Source organism: Micromys minutus, assembly GCF_963924665.1.
Source record: "Micromys minutus genome assembly, chromosome: 1".
NCBI classification, from domain to species: Eukaryota; Metazoa; Chordata; class Mammalia; order Rodentia; family Muridae; genus Micromys; species Micromys minutus.
In genome coordinates this window covers 86,469,911-86,487,835 of record NC_137969.1, presented here as the reverse complement: position 1 = coordinate 86,487,835, position 17,925 = coordinate 86,469,911, and positions in this window count along the sequence as shown.

Genomic DNA, 17,925 nt, shown 5'->3' with positions numbered 1-17,925 from the left:
GTAACAGAAGGAAATGAGACAGGCTAGAGAGGGAAGGAGGGACTGCAGGCAGGCAGCAAACCAAAAGACTTTAAGAAAGTAGGTCTGTACAATAGGAAAAATACTGGTGCAGGACGAAGGGTGGAGCTGCTGCAGTTACATGGCATAGCCGTTGGATGGCACTGCTGTTCTGCTCACATGCAACCCGAATCAGGAATGGCCCCTGTCTCCTGGAAGCTCACATTCCCAGCAAAGTTGGAGGATCTAAACAGCAATCTATCCTTTTCTTTTCATGTTTTAAAGAAAAGTCGTGAGTACAGGGCGTCACAGAGGGTAACATAAGCTCGTTTCTTCTCATGCCAAGGTGGCACACGGGTGCATGTGCGTACTCGGAGACATGCGTTCAGACTATTACGAGTGAGAATCCGAGAGCATGATTCAGAGTGAATTTCCTCGACCTCGAAAACATTCTTGGCCACTGGTAGATGCTGATTCAGAGTTCAAAGGTCATAATTGGTCTATACACGTCAATCAAAACCGGGCTGGGGAGTGTTAGCAAAGTGCCCAGCAGTTCCAAGGAAAAGAGGTCTCTCTAGGCAGGTGTTTTTAGTTCTGCAAGAAGTCATTCAAAGAAAGCCCCTGATGGGTAAAACCATATAAATATAATGAAGGGTCTATATGAGGAACTTGTTATGACTTCAGTTTTGCTTCCTCTTCCAAGAAGGTTTGCTATGAATGTAGCCCTGTCTAGGACCGACCCTCAGAGGGAACGGAATGCCACAGTGCTAAAAGTCTAGAGGAAGTCAGTGGTCACCCAAAGCTCACTTTGTAGGGTTGAAGCCAGGACTCTGAGGAGTGCTGAGAAGGGAACAGGCTGGTGAGGTGGACAGTCAGGTAATAAAGAACTGTGGGCCGTTTGAAGAATTGAGCTTTTCCTAGAGATAGTAGGGAAACTGGGGTGCTATAAGCAGGGAACCTTATACTTGCTATACAGTAACAAATAATATTAATACAATACAGAGATGAAATGACAGGGTGGTTGTTGACCAGATGACAATTATCTCAACTCAGTTTATGGTTCTGGTTATCTACATGGAGTCATTTAACCCTGTTATCCATTTTATGATCTAGGAAAGCTTAGAGCACCCTTCTCTTTAAATGTACAGCTCAGTTAAAAGCTTACCCCCATCACCCAGACTTGTACATAAAAGCTAGTCTCCATCAGACCATCTGAACACAGCCTCCACCAGTTGTTTTGCTACTTTATTATATTTCTTGACCAAGAAAAAAAGAAATGGCCCTTAACTGCTATATACTACTTCAACACACATTAACTGGAATCAGTGAGAACCCAATGGGCACGTGTTAAATTCTGTTGGGATTGGGGAACAAGGGTGGTTACAGTGAGAAGGTAAAGTTGACAGCTGAGTCTGGGTTGTGTAAGGAGGCAGGGGAGAGGAGGGTAGAGGGGATCTCACACAAGAAGCAGGGAAACATGACATGAAGTCCAGAAGAGACCAACCCAGGATCTAAGGGAAGGTAGGCAGATGGCCAATGATAGTGGGTCAGATAAAGGAATATACTCACGTTTATTCAGCTTAGATTGTTATGTTCAACTCAATCACTTTCTTCATGGCAAGATCCCTTAGGAGGCCACCCTTCAAATTCCAACTATTAACCAAATTTCTCAGGTTCTGACTTATGGGAGCTGTATTATAATGTCACCATCCTATTCATAGTTTAAAACACCATCTTGGAGCAGAAATCAGCTGAGATTGAACCCTTGAGCTGACCACATATCACTCTATATGGCCAGTTAGCTAAACAGTTACAGGATCCTGTCAACAAGGTCACAAGTCTATCTTGTTCACAAGAAGAGCAGAAAGAAAATAACTCAACCAAGAGACCCCTGTGCTTAGCTTTCCCTTGCTCTTCCATAATCATGCTTCAGAAGGAGGACAGCTGTTTTGGTGTGACTATCTCATGAACCATGAACATTTGTTGATTTCTTGTGGGTAGTATTTTCTCCACTGAGATCACAGAACGTACGTTCTAGCTTGACCAATGAGCAACTTCACTGAGCCACCAGGCTCACTCTTCTCTGACAATCAGCCTATTTTAAAGGACCCAGACAGTTTTCCATCTTCTATGGCTCACTCAGGGGTATATCCCTGCACCCTAGAAGTGATTACTGGTTTGTGGTGTGCAGAACTCTCAGATGTGTACTCTGCTCACCTCTCCATTCTTGTCTTAGCACACAGGCTCCAGGGAGGCTCCCACTGCCCACCACGCAGCACCAAGCATTGGGTAATTATATGCAATGTTTCCTCTGTCCTGGAGGTAACTACTGCAGTTCTCCATCCACAGAAGTGTGGCTTTATGTTTTAGTTTGTTATTAATGTTCTAAAGAGCCAAATAGTTCCAAACCTTGTTATAAAAAAACTAAAATATCCATAATCTGCCTCCTTCTTCCTCTGCCTTTCTCCTTCCCCATGGATAGCCCTCCCTGCCCCTGTTTGCTGTTTATTTTTTGGATATACACTTTCATTCTGCAAACTTTCAGATCAATCTCTTCATTCTCCACTCTTGGAAATTCTCTACTAAGTTCTCACTATGAAAGAAGATTTGTCTCTCCTTAGCACCTCCTTTCCCCGCCTCCACATTTTTCCTCTCCCCAACCTCCCAGAAGAATTATATCATCATTTTTAGTTAGATCTGTGTTCAGTGTTTACATAATTATGACTGTATTCACAGCATGCCCCTGTAGTAAAAGCACCATTACATTTTCTTTCTTGTACAACTTTTAATTTTCCCTAGAGTTAATAATTGTCTCAGTTCTTCATTTGTGTACATCCCTGTTCACTCAGCATCAATTTTTACCTACACATTTTTATGTATGTAAATTTCTTCTCATTGTATTATGCACCTCACATTAATCCTGCCATTTTTAACCTTGAAATGATCTAGATGCCATCTTTGTTTCTTCTCTAGTCTGTGCTGTTTGCACCGCAGACCTGCCAAGCATCTGTCTGTTTAAGTTTTCATCACCATTCCAGAATCCTGTCTTCCCCTTGCTTGTGCTGGATCCTTGTTTCTTCTTAGACCCCATATTGTCTCATATTTTTATTATCCCGTCTCTTTGCTAGACCATACCCTAGAGAAAAATATCAGGGACATTAAATATTGAAAAATTCAGAGCCTGAGAATAGACTTATTCTACCCTGACATTTGATTGATGGTTTACCCATATATAGACCCCCGAATTGGAAGTTATTTTTTCTCATAATTTTTAAATCAACATCTCATGTCTTCTAATTTCTGTTGTCATTGCCAATGGACCAATGATCACTGAAGAGAAGACAAAGAGGCAAGCCTGGGGCATAGCTGCATCTTGATGGTCTGTGTGTGACTTTGCTGAAAGCAGGAAGGGGTTTCTTTTTGTGGAGTTGTGAAGTTTTTACAGTGATATCCTTTGATGTGAGGTTGTGCTCTTCTTTGATGTTGCCCACCTCACACACCTTGGCAATCCACACAGTCATTTCCTGGAGACATTGGAAAGGGGAACTCATTCTGATTTTGCTGTTCTTCCTCTGGGAATTTTTTAGTATTTAAAGCTGTTTTTCTAATTTCATATTATTCATCTCCTGTATTCTTTGTCTTTGTATGTTTTTGTTCTGTGAGAAATTTCTTCAAGGTTATTTGCCAAGTATATGTTCATGCTTTCAAAGTTTTCACTTCAGAGAGAGCTTTAATATTTGATTTTTGAATGTTCCCTCATTTTAAAAGAGAACACTGTTTGTTTCAACAATAAAATTCTTGAAAAAATATTGATTCTATTTCCTCTGTCTCTGTACACACACACACACACACACACACACACACACATACACACACACACATAGACACACACACAGAGAGATGGGGGTGTATATCTTTGACTTGAAAATCTTCTAAATATCTGCATAGGGTTTTTTTTTTTTTTCTTTTTCATTTCTTAAAAAGAGAGTCTTTTTTCAAACAACTGGAAGTTCTGGTCTGTCCTTTCCAGATGAAAAGCAGGCACGGAGAAATTCCTTGCTGATGAATGGGAACTGTCAACTATAAATAGCTTCACGGTTAGGAGATCTGGCTGACCCACTATAGGCTGTGTTGTATTGTGCTAGCAGGGATGGTCTAAGTAGTAATGCCCTGGCTGCAGATGCAGAAGGCTCAGAATCCTGCCTGAGACACACAACTCCCTGTTGTTAGGACAGCATCTCTGGCCTTCCTGTCTCCTGTTTCCTGTCTCCATCCCAGCAACCTTCTTGTCTACTCCATGAAGTCCTCTGCTATGGTGCATGAGGTTAGCCTTGGACATGTGTAAGTTAGAGAGTATGAAAAAGATGCTACCTGGTGCTTTCTACATCTTAAGCCAACTGTCGGCCATTTCTCCTAAATCATCCTTGTTTTTACCTCATTGTTGGATGCATATTGTGCTTTCCTGGGCTCTGCTGTACAGTGGCTTCTACTGCCAGCCAAAAGTTCAGCCTTCAGATCTCTATGGAGTCTGTTAGCAAATGCCCATCTGCTTTTCCTCTTTGTTTGGTATTGTTTTTTTTTTTCTTTTTCCTTGTGCCCCTGAAGATGTATTCCTTTTGAAAAAGTTCCCTGTGATGTTTCTGGTAAGGCTTCCAGAGACAGAGGGAATTCATCCATTCAGTCCACCAGTTTTTCGGAAGCACACAACTGTTTTGGATTGTTGTGTGGCAGGATCTCCTACTGAGGCTTCTGCTGCAGGACTCTGCATCTGCAGGACCAGAGCCTTCCTTCCTGACAGTGCTTCTGTGTCTGAACCTTGAACAGAGCACTCTACTTGCATATATAACATGATTACATAAGACATTTGGATCTTCTCACTGGATTATAAACTGCTTGAGTAAAGAAGTCCTGTTAGCTATTTTTACATCCTTAAGATCTAGCACACAACCAGGCGCCTGCATGCCCAAGGAAGGCATGTTGAAGTGAACAGAAACTGTACACTGCTTTCTGTGAGTGAACTCATGTATATAAAGAGAAGTCTAGTTATTTGATGGCCAGAGCCCTCAAATTATGACTATTTTCCAAGATCCTTTATCCTTGTTCCTGGGACAACAAGCAGTGGGATTTCAGACTAAACTTTGCCTAAGAAACTGCTTTTTAAATCTAGAACATGCAGAGGAATGGGTTACTCACCCCCAAAAAACTCTGGTTGTCATGAATCAAAGCAATAACAGACTGACTTTTGTCAGTGTGTTATTCAGGTATCCTGGTTGTAGAGAGATTGGTATTTATAATTACTACCTCTTGTGTATGATATCACAGTGTAATTAGGAATGAGTGTTCTATACTCTCAAGTTTCTTTATGGCCCTAAAGCATCCTTAGCCTAGTATGTTCTAGTGAAGGGTATATTTCCACAGGCAAATTTGCCCAAAGCTAGGTGTAGATGAGGAGTTTCAGAGGCTTGTGGGACCAGTAATCATATAAAGAGGATCCTGTGCTCAAGTTTCCCTATTAGGAATCTAGCTAAAAGTAACAGTTTGGGATACCAACTGGGTTGACCATTAGCACTGTCTCTTTCCCTAAAGTCAAGTCATCAAACCATACAACTTTTTCTGGTGACATAAGAAGCCATTTGGCAGCTACTTCAACAACCCAACCTTCAGTTGAAGAATCTAGACTTTGAAAAACTGGCTTGGGTTAGCAGAATGAACATCTGGAAGGTCCACCGAGTTATGGAAGTTTTTGGAAGTCAGGGGAGCCCAGTCTAGTCAGGATGAACAGGAAGTAGAAGAATCTGAAGCAGCAACGAGGAAATGAGAAGCCAGGCTACACCTGCAGGTTCACAGTGGGCATCTACTATGACGCCTGAGCTGAAGAGGAAAGAATATGCAGCTTAAATGAACAAGTCCAACCCAGACACCTAAGTCTTAGCAGTATTTTTCTCTGCTTAATGATCCATGCTTCAGAAATATTCTTTCTTAAGATCCCATGTTCACATTTGAACTAGTGCTGCCTGCTGAAGGATGTCACTTCACTTCAGATGGCAGCTTGCCATTTATTCTGGTGACAATGTTTAGCCAGATCAGGAGAAGAAGCATTGGCGAGAGCAAGTGAAGGAACTAAAGATGCTCTAGATATGTCTGGGGAAACACACCTGTCAGGAGTCTGTTGGGCTCATTGGGTCATTGCCATGCCATTGCATGTTCTGTAAACCAGAATAATTGATCAGGTTGGCATCTTTATATATACACGTGCTGGAAACGAGACAGCTGAAATAGCCACACCAAAGAGAGCAACTGCAATTCTGTAATGGAAAGACATGATTCAGCCTCTCCAGTCTCCTTTTGTTTATTTTTCTTCTCCTCATAACAGGTTTAAACAATAAATGAAATTTAGACATAGATCTGAATGTCACTGAATTGCAAATACAGTGTTGCGCTCAGAAAATCCAGAGACCAAATGAGGATACAAAATTTCCAAGTGGCTGATCAGACCACCTAAACTGTGGCCTCCATTGGGTGATTCTTCTCTATTGAGATCATGGGTAAGAACAGGGACATGCTTATAAATAATAATACCCCTTGTTGGATGTGATCTTCAGCTGGTGAATTAACTTCTCAAAATCTCAGTTTCCATACGTAAGACAGAAAAACACACCATTATTTCATAAGCTCCCTCTGAATGTTATCAAGGACACAGGCATGGCACAGCAAACTTCACATAGAGCTTGGCAACTGCTTGTCCAGAGAATGCTGGGAAGATAATGAGGATTTCTTCAGTTCCTTCCTGTGGCTTTCTGTTTTGTGATCAGGAAGTGTAGGGCATCCCTCAATTACTCTGAAGATATTCTTCTGTGGTGAAAGAAGTCTCTCAAAGAAAGTGAGGGGATACAGAATCTCTCATATTTTCCAAGAAAGGAGATCCAAGGAAGCATTTTATGAGCACCAATACTGATGCCCAGTACCACACCCCTGGAAGCTGTACAGGGGGCATCCAATAAAGACTGAAGAAGTTACAAGTTCTTTTTTGCTTCTAATCTATTTCACCTTGGATAAGTTGGATTCTTTGCGATGCTGGGAAGTCTCCATCTGCTGAAACTGTACCATCAACTCTTTCCTTGAAAGTTATTAGAATTTAAAAAGGCCAGATAATCTGAAAATGCCTGGCACCCTGCACATAGAAGGCATTCATGATTAATGTCAATTTCTTCCCCTCCCATGGCTCTTCCTTTATGGCCTGCTCATGAATTTCCAATGCATAATTCACAATCCAGATTCCAGTTCAGACAAAAACATTGAGAGATGGCAGAATCACGATTAAATAACATCTTAATAGCCCAGAAAAAAACAGGGCTATAGAAATATGAGATAAAGTTCAATAAGGCTAAATGTGAGGCTGGCATTCTGTTTCCATAGCCACTTAGTGCTCAAGTACATGGCAGATTTGTGAGTGTGGGCACATCTGAGCATAGCTCACAGCCCAGGCTTTAATGACAAAAGCATCACATCTCATTTCCCGAAGGGCATGGGTCTGCTGTGGTCACTGCAGGGCAGACGGTCCCTAGAGCATTCTGGGAGCCATGGCTTTTAGAAAGAAACCCTGATGTGCCACAGCTTCTCCAGGGATGTGGCCAGTGTGGTGACTATTGTGAAAAACGATGGAAAGATTGGAGGAGTGTTAATAGCACAGGAAATAGAAGATTATGGCAAAATATTCCATTTATCTCTTTATTTAAGAGATTATTTCATGAAAGAGGGACCAGATTGGTGGCATGTTCTATGAAAACCAATGTGAAGTTGAAAGCTTCAAGAAGAAATATTTAATTCTAGAAATCCTTTCTTCATTCCTACCCTTATACAAACATTTCACAAGCATTGTTTAAATCAAGTATATATTTGAAATTTGACTTTGTGGTCAGTAGACAGTGATATGCTATATGTTTAACAAGTATCTCTTTGGAGGAAAGAAAAGAGAAAGTTGTGACTTATAGTATTTGCCACTTCTATGGTATAAATCCTTCGCTTGTGGATGTTTATAAGTTGTAAACTCTGACTTGAGGAGACACATGGCCAATTGGCACACTTCTATCTACTGGGGGTTCCAACTCAAAGTCACAGGCATTAATGCAAGAGAGCTACAGTTGAGTAGGATAAACTATTCTAATCAAGGTGTGACCTAGGTTCTTGGACCTGAGAGAGGAGAAAATTCTGACAGTGCATTGGCTAAGAATAAGGTATAGGAACACATTTCAGGCAGAGGAGGGAACACGTGTAAACATGAGAGGAAATGGTAATCCTGGGCTAATGAAAATTGTTGCTTTGGGTAGGGAATGCCAACACTGAAGATGTATTTGTCAAAACATATTAGTAAATTTGACTCTTATTTTGAAGGCAGTAAGAAAATAGATTAAAGGTTTTCCAAGAGAATCGCATCATAAGTTTGATGTTAGAAAATCTAATCTGAGAGAAAAATGGAAAAGTGGAGTGTGTTAGGTCAAGACTGGAAGCAAAGGTGATTAGAAATCACCTAGGTAGAGGAGTGCCACTAGAAAGTCAAAAGAAAGATACACATTAAAGTTACACCAGAAACAACAGAACCAGTGATAAAAGGTGAGGAGAGAGCAGGGCATGGTGCTTACCATGGTGCACAAATGAGGAAGGCTGTGTAGGCTAGCGTAAGTAACATCCATCTTATTAGAGAAGAGTTTTCACAAGAACCAGCTTGGAGATCTTACAAACATCAGCTCCTATGCTGATTTTAGTTTGGAGGCTTTGGGTCTCTGAATCTGTATTTTAAAAGTAGCTCAATAGAGTATCTTAAAGAACCTCTAGACTGTGTTTTCACACATACACTTGGCCAATGTTTACTATAGTCACACATCATTGTATAGGTCCTGGGGAGGCATGGTGAGTGAGATGCCATTTCTGCCAGGAAAGTTCTGGTTCTTTACATAAGAGGAGGGCCATATAAGCTAAATATGTATACTGATATTTATATTGAGATGCACAGTATGTGACACCAGGTAAGGGGATGGAGATTAATGAAAGGTGGGGATAGGGCTGCTGTTTTAGGTCAGGTAGTTGGAGAACCTCTGAAGGGTAATACTTAAGCTAAGATGGAAAAATATAGTGAAAAATAAGAAACACTGAGGCACAGTGTTTGCAGAAGGGCTGGTGAGATGACTCAATAGATACAAGCATTGCTCTGCAAGCCCAGTGATCAGAATTTGATCCCCCAGAACTCAGAAAAAAAATCTATTTATGATGGATTATGTCTATAATCCTTGCATTTTTATGGCAAGGTAGAAAGCAGAGGCAGAAGAGTCCCCAAAACCTGGTGTACAAAGAAGAACCAAATGAGACCATTGTCTTAATAAGATAGGAGACTAACTCCCTCAAAGTGTCTTCTGACCTCCACATCCATGCTGTGTACAGTATGCACATGTGCACAAGTGCATATGCTCACACACTCTCATACTCATACATATGCACAAATATATCAAATGAAAGAAATAATAAATAGAAGTTCTTACAGAACGTCATATAGAAATAGCAGATTCTGAAGGCATCACATTTGGGCTTTGGCATGAAGTATAGCACCAATAGGAGATAAGGTCTGAGTGGAGCCAGGTACTAAGTCAATTAAGAGAACACAGAGCCAGGTGCTGGACAGATGGCTCAGTGGCTAACAGGGTACAGTGTTCTTGCAGTAGACCTAAACTCAATTTCCAGCACTCATATCTGGTGACTCAACTGTGCTCGTAATCCCAGGGGATCTCATACCTTTCACCTTCTCTGGCATGGGCATTCATGTGCACAGACCTATATAATACACATAATTAAAAATAATTCTAAAATGTAAGAAAAACATGAAAAAGAGACCATAAAACAGATCTGGCACAGAATGGAGATTTGGCGCTATCAAGAGAGTTGACTGTGCTAATGTGAATAGAGACTAGAAACTGAGACCTGAACTCATGAGCAAGGTCAAGAAAGAGTTCCGGGGCGGCAGGGAGAATATCAGTCAGAGATAAGAAGAGAAACAGCAGTTGATGTCACTAGCTCAGAAAACAGTTGCCTACGAAGGATAACACAAACAAAGTCAAGAACTACTTTGGAACCAAATGAGAGTGGTATTGATGACATATTGATGACGTTTGGGACCAAAGATCATGTTTTATTATTATGACTACAGGTTTAAAACAAGGAGGGGGTGTGAGAACAGAACAGACAGATGCATCAGTGGAGAACAGAAAATGGATGTAGTTGAAATGAAACTTATTTAAAAAGTTAAAGGGAAGAGAAATGGTAAAAGAAGGGATGTGAATTGAAGAAGAATCCTTAAGACACAGAAACCCAGCATGTGTCTGTGATGAGGAAACAGGCAGCAACAATGAGAGGAATGACATGGTTATGCCATTGCTTAATGGAGGGTAGAAAGAAGAATGGATGTTTCTATAGATACAGTCCTAGGGAGGCTGAGAGCACCACCCAACTCACTGGGAACCTTTAGTTTATAGTGAAGTAGAGTTTATAGCTATCTGCAAAGAGTAGGGTGGGCAGATTGCCCAGCAGATCTGAAGATAGTATTAAAGGCCTGAAAACTTGTTCTTGGAAACAGACCAGAGATGCTTCTAGAACCATGCCATGTTCCACATTCTCAAAAGGTGGGGAATCAGGTGGGATGATGTTGGGTATACTGTCATGGGTAACCAACAGCACCTCTAGAAGGAAAGCTTGTCATTATGTGATGGCCATTTAGGCCAATTTTCTCTAGAGTGGTGCCTTGGTTGGTTTGAAGATGACCTGTACTGGAACTACCCACATACTTATGACATCACCATGAATAAGCTCTAATGGCCAGAGAGCCCAAGGACTTGCATCTTCATGAGCTTTCCAGAGGAGTCTAATGTCTACAAAAATCTAAGAACCACTCCTCCATCAACTTATAATTTGTTTGGTCAGCATCCCAATTGATTCCCCAGCCTCATCAGAATCCTTCAAAAAGGGGACACTGTTGGCAGCAGTAAGAACAGCCTCTTCAAACCCATGTAGATAGCCAGTTTTCTATTTGACTTGCTCTAACAGGGGCTAGTTCAGTGCTGAGAATGTTTCAGTATCAATATATGATCTAGAAGGAAAGGTACGTTTTCCCCCTGTCATCCTCCTTGCTGGCTCCTCTTCTTGCCTAGCAGAAAGCAGCACAATTGCAAAGCTGGAATCTACTCTCACAGGTCCTCTTCACAGGCAAGGGCGGACCCATCACAACCACTTTCCTGCAGGAGACCCTTCCTGCTCACACCTTGTCACTGGCTCTGACACTCATTCAGCTGGCTCTCCAGTGAATCTCAAAGCCCAGCAACTCTAGACTACCCCTCCCAGACTGGAGAAAGGGGAATTTAACAGCCAGTATTAATTAGGCAAATGTCATGCAGGCATGAGTCACCACAGCCCTGAGTATTTTAATCCATTACAAATGGAAGTGCTCACAGCAAGCTGGAGCCTGAAGCACCATCAGCTACCCCCTCAGGCGCTAGTTCCCTAAGCAGCACTGGAGGGTTCTTTCCATCTGACCCACTGGCTCTGGCCATGACTCTGCAGGAGAGGGTTTGTGGTGTGGGACCCCTGCATGCATAATCCCTGCTAGTCTGTTCATATAACTAACTGGATGTCAAAATAAGCAATTAGGCCAAGCCAGAGGTTTGTGTAGGCCATAACATAGGAAGCATTCTTGTTGACAGAAAGGCTAGCTGATTAGAAATCTCAGAGGCTTCAAGGGAATCATCAACCTGTCGATCAGGTCCTAACTCTAGAGATAGGGGAGGAGCTTGACCATCCTGCAGTTTTCTCAAGTCACTCTATGGTTACAGAAAAGATAGAGTTCTTTCCTACAGATGCCTGTCCTGCTTTCCTTTCCCTAAGCATATCCCCTACCTAAGTGCCAAAGACAGGAAAGTAGGAGGAAGCTTCAAGATTGAGATTTTATCTATTAATACTTTACCTTGATTTTTCATTTTGAAAATCTACCGAATATGTAGTAACAATGGACTCTGAGTCTGCCATGAGTACTGCCCTTGATAATTTCAAACTGAAGGGGATTAGAGTTTACTCACCCTCAGCTATATACCAGGCTGAGAGAAACGAAAATAGACTATACAAGGAGAACCAATGAGGTTATGACAGAATAGATAATTGAGCACAAGGAGTCTCTGTTTCATTAGATTGCTCAAGGATGAGTATGTTGATTCCCTATGTGTTTGGTGGAATACATGAGTATAAGTAAACCTGTGTATGGGACTAGAGGACCCATAGGGTGTCGTTCTTAACCACTTTCCATCTTGGTTTGTTTGTTTACTTATTTATTATTTGTCTGTTGAGACAATTTCTTATTGAACCTTGAGCTAGCTTATCAGTTCTGCTAGACTGGCTGTTCAACAAGTCCCATGGTTCCCTCTGTTTCTGCCTCTCAAGCTGTGAAATTACAGGCATAGGCTGCTATGCCTGGCTTTTTTTATTTTTAATGTAGATGCTGCAAATCTAAGCTCATCCAAAAAGCATTTCATTAACTGAGCCATCCTCCAGCCTTGGTTGAGAATGTTTCAAAGACTCGATATACTGAATAGTGACTGTAGTTAATAATGTGTTTTATATCTGAAGTTTGATATGACTGTAGAGCTCAAATGTTCTCATCCCACACAAGCTAGTAGCCAAGCCACAAGGCAATGAATGTATTGGCTACCTTGACTATGGCCATAATTTCATAGCATGCATCAAAATGTCACACCACATTGTTTATAGTAGATATGCATAATTTTCATTTGCCAGTAGAATCTCAATAAAGCCAGAGACCATCGTCAGGAAATCCCATGGGAAAGCATCCAAGGAGAGGTAGCACCTGGGCTTGCAAGTTCAGTTCTTCACTCAAAGGCTGGATCTCCATTCCAACCTCAGAATCAGTGAGCAGTCAAGTAGGATGAAGGTGAAAACTTGGTTGTCTTGACTCTCACTTTAGTGTACTGAAACATTAGATGGGGGTTCTCCATCAGTAAAGAGCTAGAGATAAGAAAATAGGTCAAGTATGGCACACACAGTACCATGCATCTGCCCACCAAGAAATGACAACAACAACTATACTCCCAGAGCAGGCAAACCTTCTTGGTGTTTACTGTTCAGATAACAGTACCACCTTCTCCTGGTCTCATGAATGACCTCATCTTTCCCTTCACACCCTATATCTAATTGTCTTTGCCCATATTTCATAGATTTTGTTTCTTTCTGGTGTATCAAATTTCCTACATATTATGTTTATAAATATCTTTAAAATGTGTTTTTTTAATTTAATGGTCCAGTTCCTTTACTTTATCTTTAAGCCCTGATATGCAATCCATTTTGTTGGCAAAGCTTCCTACTGAGGGCTTTTGACTGCTCTTATTTGGTCTCAGACCCAGTACAATGTTTTTGTTTCCACAAAATTATTATGAGTTGCCGATTCACAACACACATTTTATGAAAAAATCTGCACATGGCTTCTCAGTGACATTGACAATGCCCAGTTAATTTATCCCCAGATACTTTTTTTTTAGATGTTTAAAGAAAACAGGAAAAGGGCATGGTAGATGAGAAAGTCTCAGAAGATTCAGCCCAAGTATAAACATTCATATGAATTAAGTCGTAAGATTTTGGAATCAGAAGATTCTAGAAGAGTTAATCAAGTCATCCCAGCATTCATACATAGAGTTCACTGGAGACTCTCCTTCTTCTTCTCTTCATGGATATCTTCAGGATTCTTGAGTTGTGTAAGAATCTCATAGAATAAGCTACCTCCAGTGAATGAGGGGCTGATGCTCATCTAAGTAATTAGACTTTTAGGAGCTAGCCAAAACAAAAAAAAACATCACAAAGTACTGGCATTCTAGACCCAAGGTCAAATGCCCCAGCCCCTCTTGACATAGTGTTCAGACTCCTTTAAAATTGAGGTATATCTCATGACTAGAAGGTCAGTCTCAAATTTCCCACAAGAATGACATCTGAAAGTGAAAAATATAGCTTTTGAGATCTGTCAGGGTGGCCACCAATCTTGTTTGCACAGAATAATGTGAGTAAAGGATATTCTTTAGGTTCATCTGGTCAGTTCTCCACACAGTAAAAGAGAAAGAAAGACACTGTAAGCAACAGACACAAACCACTTCATCCGAGTGTTTTGAGGACAAGAATACTGTGTCCTAAAACCAAGATGATTTCAAAATTTACAGCATTTTACAGTATTTTAATTTATGTCAACCACTTTTTTTTCCCCAGCTACTCTAATGGCTCATTGTCAAGTTGTTTAATAATTCAGTATAATGGGTCTCAATCTTGCATGAACATTAGAATTACATAAAAATTTTTTTTAAAAATGTTGCAACCAAATCCACATCTTTGACAATTGATTTAATTGACCCACCATGGGGTCTGGATGTCAGTAGACTTTAAAAACTCCCCAGAAGATTCCAGTCTGCACCGGGCTTAGAGAGTACTTGGCCCTAGCAGAATTGCTTATTCGATGACAGGTGAGTTGGGCTGCTGATAGGCTTGACTGATTTCCTAGAAGAAGCCACATAACTGATAGATCCAATTGGCTAGTTATGTGTGAGTTAGGGATCTGTAACCCTGTTTGCAGAAATTTAGTGAGACATAAAGATTCTTCTTCGAAAGCGGAAGTTTTGTTTGATCCAGGGAAGTCAGCCTCACATGCAAGGATGTGTGAATTCCAAACACATTTGCTGAATTTGGATATTTTAATTTTTAGATGCAAATCAGAGAAAAATGGAGTGTTTCTAGGATGAGTCAGAGTACTTTAGTCTGTTAAAAGATGCTTAAGGCAGGACCTTGCAGAAAGGCATGCTTCTTTAGGCATGGCATTCAAGCAGCTCTCTTCTGTGCCAACCACAGTTTTTTCTTGAATTCTATCTAATGTTTTAACATCTTGAACCTTGCTGATTCTAAAGGGAATTTGTTTCCCGAACCAGCCAACACCCACAGGTAGTAGAGGGCATGCCTACAAGAAAGCTTTGCATATGTGAGCTAACTACTTCAAAATCCAGTATTGTTCCATAATTGTTCTTATAACTAGACCCCACCTCATTATCACATGGCCTGATTTTAGAAACTGATATTCTTGGAGTCCAGGAGAATTATTCAAGCTATCTTAGGCTAAATCTGACTTCTATTTTCCTGCCACCAAAAGGCTTTTGTCCAGTTTCCTGTCCCCTCTGCCTCTGGCTGACCCTGTTGCTTCCCATGTGGCTGTCATATCACAGCCTGTTCACACTGTTGAAATCTGTTTCTGTAGCATTGACTGCTATCTCCCAATCTACTGTACTCTTCACACCTAAGGAATAACAAAACTTACTTTAAAACACTCTCCTACATCTGTTGAAGGAAGAAAACTGGGAGTAAAGTTAAAGGCAACCAGGAACAAGCTGAAACCCTTGTCTCTACATGGGTTGGGGGAAGGTGTTGAAAATTGCCTTGCAGGTTCTTAAGTGTTAAACCCGGGAAATGATGGTAGTCAGAAGCTGATCCTTTGGTGCCCATTTATCAGAATGTGGTTCTCCCTGGCAGAAACTTGCTTTCTTTCTTTCAGATGAAAGGCTGTTAGTGATGCAGTCCACATGTCGAAGAACCAGCATTAAATGTGTTTTAATCATGTGAAAGTGTTGGACAACAATGTGTACAAAAAGACATCATCTGTCCTAAAGCCCTCCATGGTACAACAGTGAAGCAAGCAGGTGTTTGGAAAAATCTGGTTGTCTCATCCAGGGGAGAGGTTGAGAGTGCTTCCAAGTACTAATATCCAGCTGGCAGCTCATTAGTGTGGAGGAGGAGTCCCATTACATTGCTAATGTTCTTGGTTTCTCTTGAGGATCAAAGGCTAGTGGGTGGGTTTGAAGTACTCATAAGACAAAACACCTCAGTCTCTGTGCCTTGTGGGGACTTTGTTCTTTTTGCTCATTGTCTGTCTGAGTTGTTATCTCTAGTGACCACTAACTGCACTAGTAGTAGTGTCACATGGAAACACAATAAAATGAAGGTCTTTTACTTTGGCTCATGGCTTTGATTTATCCAATTTGCTTATATATTTACCACCATAGGAAGGAATGTCAACAACTTAGGCTAGCTTAGTATACTCAGTGCTGAGCATAAATGTGCCCTCAGGACCCTCAGTTATACAATGTAGATGTGACTTCTCAGGGCCTTGGTTTTTGTACCCAGTTTAATTATGGACATAGATTAACTACTGAATGAGTTTATGTAAGAACAGCAAAAGGCTCCTGATAAAAACTCAGTAAATATCTCTCATTCGCCACTTAGAAACCACGAGGTGCTTAGAGGTCCCTCACTGGATTTTCTAAGGGGAGAAACTGGTTTTGGAGCCTAATAAAAGAGCAGAGGGACCAGGGATTTTCATCTTAGCTTTGGAGATATTTAGGATTTGGCTATAGCTTTCAGAGCCTGTGGGTCGCCTTGAGATCTACCATTTTGGATGCAAGCCACAATCAGTTCATTTCCCAGATGCCAGTGAGGACCTGGCACCTGACAAGGACCAGCAGGAAGCTTAGAATTCTCTAGGGTTGAAGCCACACATGTTGACGGAGAAGACGAGTACTTCATAGTCACATAGGGCTGGATTCTCATCATTGTGGCCAATATAATCTCATAGCTTTTCTGGGGAGCTCTTTGTCATACCTTCTTAGCCTGGCAAACTTCTTTGCAACCAGAGCCTGGTTCAAGTTCATGTCCTAAAAATGTCATCTATAACTGGTCCAGGATAAATTTATTGTCTTTTCTCCAGCCTTACTCTGGTTATGGCAGTGCAGTGTCTCTCAGATTGAAAGACACCATTGACGTAAAACACTACACCACAGAGTGCTACTCAGTCATCTTTTGGTTGATGTATGTGTCTGATTAGACGACATCTTCAAAGCCAGGGGTTTTGTCTCCTTTATCTTTGCATCCCCAGTGGCTGAAACATAAAAGCAACTTCATAAATGTTAGGATAGGTGAAAGAATTCAGAAAACTCCTCTGAGCATTAGTTTAACAATGGGAGAAAGGATGGGAGCAGATGCACAGGGATGCCTGCTTCTCAGCGTGTACAGGACACCCTTGCTGAGATGCTGTGTGCAACTGTGTGCACTGAACATAGTAATTATCAAACCTCAGATGCAGCACAGTGATTGTTTAGTGGCAAAAATTGGCCCTGGTCCCATCCCTTCCTGGGGCTCTTTCTCAGAAATGGCATCATTTGGGGGGGGGGTCTCTAAGCGTGTTTACCAGGGCACCTCGGGAAGTCTGCTTTTCTGTGGCCTGAGTTTGACTAGGTATGTTTTCTATAGTCTTTCCATTTGACTAAGATTTGTCATCTTCAGCCTCAGGCTCAGTAGCCATTCTTTCCCCAAATTTTTATCTGAAACTGCATATCTTCTAGATTGTGGCAGGGGTCTTAGTTTTCTTTAACATTTAACTTTTTTTTTTAATTTGTATGTTATATGGATGCCTTTATGAATACAGATGACCACAAAGTTCAGAGGTATCTGAGTTCTTGGATCTGGAGTCACAGGTAGTTGTGAACTGTCTGACCTGGGATCTGGGAGTGTCCTCTGCAAGTGGGGTCTGTGCTCTAACCACTGAGTAATCTTTCTAGCCTAGGGGCAACGATTTTCTTAGGGCTTAGAATACAATCTTTCAGAAGAGCTGAGTGGCCCTTCCTCACCAAATTCCACCAAATCTTTTGGCAGGAGCTTCAGAGCTTAAGGGAAGCTTGCCAGATAGAGCACAACCTTCACAGCTCGTTTTTAGGTTCCAGGGCTATTTATGGATAAAAATACAAGCTCTTTGCTTCCTCAATAGAGTACTTGGCTACACTGCAGTTATTTTAATCTGTCAGG